The following is a 5,000-nucleotide window of genomic DNA, read 5'->3' as shown; positions in this document are numbered from 1 at the left end:
TTACCTGAATCTGTGTTTAGGCGTATGTCATTGGAAACTTTAATGAGAGCTGTTTCAGTGCTGTGATTTGCCCGAAAACCAGACTGAAAGTAATCAAAATACCCATTTGATGTTAGGAAGGTGGTTAATTGATTAAAGACTACTTTTTCAATAATTTTGCCAATAAAAGGTAGATTGGATATGGGCCTGTAATTGTTTAGCATGGAGGCATCCAGGTTATTCTTCTTGAGAAGTGGCTTTACAACAGCTGTTTTCAGTGACTTAGGAAAAGTGCCAGACAGCAGTGATACATTTACAATTTGAAGGACATCCGCCGCTATGAGGTGAAAAACAGTTTTGAAGAAATTGGTAGGCAGAGTGTCTAAGACACATGTGGAAGAGCTGAGATTCTGTACCGTTTTTTCAAGTGTTTCGTAGTCTATCAAGCTGAACTCTGACATCAAGTTTAGTTTCCCTCTGTTTGTTGCTGGAAGTTCAGGTTGTTGAATTTGTAATTGAGCAGATATGTTGAGTCTGATTTTGTCAATTTTACCTTTAAAAAAAGATGAAAACTCATTGCATTTATTAGTTGAGAGAAGTTCAGGCGCTAATTGTGAGGGGGGATTTGTTAACTTATCAACAGTTGAAAATAGAATACGAGTGTTATTTGAACTTCTATTGATAATGTTAGAAAAGAAAGACTGTCTTGCTTTGCATATTTCAGAGTTATATGTGCGGAGCATCTCTTTATGGATTTCATAGTGGATCTGAAGTTTGTATTTACGCCATTTTCTTTCAGTCTTCCTACACTCTCTTTTTAGAAGTTTAACTGCTGGATTTTGCCTCCATGGTGCTTTCTGTTTGTCCTTAACTTTCTTGAATTGTAATGGAGCAATGTCATCCATAATGTTTGCCATTTTTGCATTAAAGTAATCAAATAAGTCTTCAGAGTCTGACAGTTGACTTGACTTTAGTGAAAGTGCTTGCTCAAAGAGAGCACTTGTCTGATCATTTATGATTCTCCTTTTTACCATCATAGCTTTGTTTTGGGTGTGTGGGGACATAGACACATCAAAGAACACGCAGAAATGATCAGATAAGGCCAGGTCTTTAACAGCTGTAGAGACATCGAGACCCTTTGTGATAACAAGGTCGAGGGTATGGCCGAGAGAGTGTGTTGGCCCCTGTACATGCTGTGTTAGGGAGAAAGTATCGATTAGTGCAATGAATTCCTTAGCATAATTGTTTTCAGGATTATCCACATGCAAGTTTAGATCCCCTGATATAATAAGACAGTCAAACTCTATGCAAACAACTGATAGCAGTTCACCTAGCTCTTCAAGAAAAACTTTAGCTGAATGTTTTGGAGGCCAGTAAATTGTCAGTAATAAAATCTGAGGAGAAGACTTAATGCATGCACACAGATATTCAAATGAAGTAAAGTCACCGAATGACGACTGATTGCACTGAAAAGATGTCTTGAAAATTGTGGCTATCCCCCCACCTCTTTTATTTGCTCTGGTAGCACTCAAAAAACTGAAATTTGGGGGAGCTGATTCGATGAGAGTAGCAGCACTGTTTGCTTGATCTAACCATGTCTCAGTTAAAAGTAAAAAATCAAGGTTGTGTGTGCAAATTAGATCATAAATTAAGAATGATTTGTTTGAAAGAGATCTGATATTTAGGAGTGCTAGTTTTGCTGTAAGTGTTGGGGAAATATGATCCATGGGGGAAATCTGAGGTTGATGTGGTACGGGTAGGAGATTGGACTGGTTTACCCTATAAGCTCGATGCATTTGTGTTCTATTTCTTGTCAATACAGGAATAGAGAATGTCATGGGCTTACTGGGTCCCGGCATGTTCTCAAAACTACTGTCAGTACCATTTATATTGCAGGGACCCTGAGAATATCATGCAGTACAGTCATCATATAATTGTCCCCTGCTGCTGCCATCTGTATTTTCCACTGCACATTCCATGCTATATGCCGGCTGAGAAAATGAACTAAGAGGTTGCTGCTGCTTAAGAGATCCTTCTAAACGGGGAGGGGGAGGGCGAGGAGGTGGAGGTGCCCTTCGCTTCTTTGGTGCTAATGATCTTGGGCTAGTAAAGCTCTGCATGGCTACTGGTAGCAGTCTCTCCATTCTTGCAGGGAACATCATGTGCTTGGGTGGGGATGGTGATGGGTATTCAGGGGATCCTGTGGAGTTTGAGTGGGTGGTGGGATGACGGGGTGGGGATGGTGAAGGGAGATTAGGGGGGTTTGTGTGGCCTGGGGAGTTTGATTGGGTGGGGACGTGATTGGGTGTGGGTGGTGATGGGAAATCAAGGAGGTTGGGGTTGAAAATTGATCCAGAGTCTCCATCTGCCTGCTGAGGTTCTGGGAAGTTTGTTGCAGATGCTCCGCTTTCAGCATGTATTCCAGTAGTGTATTCCATGTTGTTGTGTCTTTGTGGTGACAAGGAGACGACGGAGGTGGGGAGGGGTATTGGTACTGGTGTTACAACATGACCCTTCCTTTCTGATAGCCTCTCAGCAGCTTTGATAGGTGCTATCTCCTCATGCTCATCACATCCATTTGTTTGTTGAGATTCCAGGGAGTTTGACGCCAGTGATTGACTTTGAGTCATTTTAGCAGCACCCATCTTATCTTGTCCAGTGGACATGGCTGGGCATTGTTGAGCTGGTTGTTTATGTTTCTCCAAGGTCTGCATTTCAGTGGAGGCTAGCGGGTGATTACCAGAGAGCCCCACAGCAGGGGAGGTTGGGCATATCTCTGTTTCAGCCTGTGCAGTGTGTTTTGGTTTAGCTGAGTTGTTGATGTGTTGTGTGTGTGTGTTTGAGGGGAACAGAAAAATAATGTGTGTGTCTGTGTGTGTGCGTGTGTGTGTGTGCGCGTGTGTGTGTGTGTGTGTGTGTGTGTGTGTGTGTGTGCGTGTTTAGGCTTTTGATTGAGAGCACACACAGGCTGCATATGAAGGTGTGTACAAAGCTCCCTGCCTGGACATAAGGAAACACATTTTAACCACTATATGTGCAATTTATTGACTTTATTATTCCATAAGAATTCTAAATGTCTTTCTGATTTTTTTTCTCGGTTGAATTCTACTCTATTAACACGTTAAACGTATGAAGACCCACAATTTCTCATTTGGTTTACATCCATAAATATTTTAAAGATATGTATAATTTTTCTTGAGTTTACATTTATTCTGTAAACTGTTTAAACGTGTACAAATTTTTAATGTGTGCAATTTCTCCATGATTTTAGATCTAGTTTATAAACCATTTCAAACATATGTACAGAAGATCTACAATTTCTTCTTCATTTAGATTCTATAAACCAGCTACTAATAGTTTTAATCATGTGTATTATTTCTTTTTAGAGTTTTTCTCCATTGGTTTGGCTCAGTTCTTGAAACAGAAATTACATTCTCAAAAATAACATGGACAAACCTACAAACTATTTCGCAATTAGAATTATAAATCCAACAGAATTGAATTTCTCATTCATTTCATCAAATTGCAAATGTCTTAGTACATGTCTCAATGTCTCAGTATATCTTTGCAAATGATTAAGTACAGGTAGCCTCCATATAGCACAATTTCCAAGTGAATATATATATATATTTCTTTTTTTACAGCACTGTAGGCTATATATAATTTTCCTTTTTTGCTTATTTGTTTATGGGTTTATATAGCACTATATTGCACTATTTTTTCTTTGTACAGTTTTTCTCAGTTACTTTGGTACATTTCTCAGATCAGAATTGAAATTCTCAAAACTACCTGTTCAATTTTCACGTCATTGTGCACATCAAAAAAGCAGTTTCTCATTTCTCTACTCTTACCGTAAAATCCTATTTTTTCCCGTTTTAAACACAATTATATTCTGTTAGCTAGACAAAAAACAAGTGCAGTAACCATTGTCGATGAAGGACTGGGCTAAGAAGACTGACAGGTGGACATGAGGGATATTTCAATTGTCCTCTGCCATAGTGACAAAACATCTAAACATTTTGACTTGCAGTGCTTAAGTTACACAATGCCAAAGGGACGATGCATTTGCATGCAGAAATGTAGTTTTGACACATGAGTGAACTGTTTTTGGAGAGATATGAGCTTTTGCAGGTGAACCATGGTGTTGTGCTGAACCATCCAGGTTATTTTGGCAAAAGCACCAAGAGTGTGGAGAACGTCCGGTCTGTTTCAAGAAATGAGCCAAAGCACTTGAGAAGGATCTCGTGGCACTGACTCTTTATGTGGGAAAGGAATTTAGTTTTGAAGCATTAGTGAAAGGCTTTGGGAGAGATATGAGCTTTTGCAAGTGAACTATGGTGTTGTGCTGAACTGTAAGATCGTTTTGCCAAATGATCTAAGTGTTTTGAGAATGTAATTTCTGTTTCAAGAAATGAGCCAAACCAATGGAGAAAAACTGTGATATAGATTCTATAAATAGCTATAAACATATGTACAATGTGTCCTTAATTTAGATTTATTCTAGAAGCAGTTGTAAAACATACAATTTTCCTTAGATGTATTCTAGAAACTGTGAGATCTGTCCAGCTAACTCATCCCAATGTCCCCAAATGCTTATGAAGTCATGTCAAGCAGCCTGCAGATGGCACTGTGGTCTACTCTTATCAATACATTTAAACACACACACACACACACACACACACACACACACACACACACACACACACACACACACACATCACACACTTACGGTGTAGATGAAAATGATGAAGCCTCTCCCCTCTGTTGCTGACTTGTAGAAATGTGTGTGTGTGTGTGTGTGCTATCACCTTTACTGCTCTGGCTTGGAGTTTGGAATACTCAGTGGCCTGGTTGCCATGCAACCAACAATGCAACCCAGATGATGTCACTGACAAGCAGAGGATTCCAGACAGAATGCCAGTGGAACACTGGGCTGTCACAGCTGTCAATCACAGCTTAAGTCCCGCCCAGGGTTCAGACACAATGTAGGCTCAGGCTACAGGGTCCTAGTGCCTACCCAC

General features: G+C 39.9%; 1 protein-coding gene across 6 annotated transcripts in view; it reads left to right on the top strand.

Moving 5' to 3' along the window:
• Positions 1-5,000, top strand: part of wdfy4 (WDFY family member 4) — a 106,272-nt gene that overhangs the window by 84,473 nt on the left and 16,799 nt on the right. The window lies entirely within an intron of this gene.

This window comes from Alosa pseudoharengus, unplaced genomic scaffold (assembly GCF_046254945.1).
Source record: "Alosa pseudoharengus isolate Yale_2024_CS ecotype anadromous, Long Island Sound unplaced genomic scaffold, YU_APseudo_1.1 YU_APseudo_1.1_scf_15, whole genome shotgun sequence".
Classification (NCBI taxonomy): Eukaryota; Metazoa; Chordata; class Actinopteri; order Clupeiformes; family Clupeidae; genus Alosa; species Alosa pseudoharengus.
Note: the sequence above shows the minus strand (reverse complement) of the source record. Positions and strands in the feature narration are given on the sequence as shown.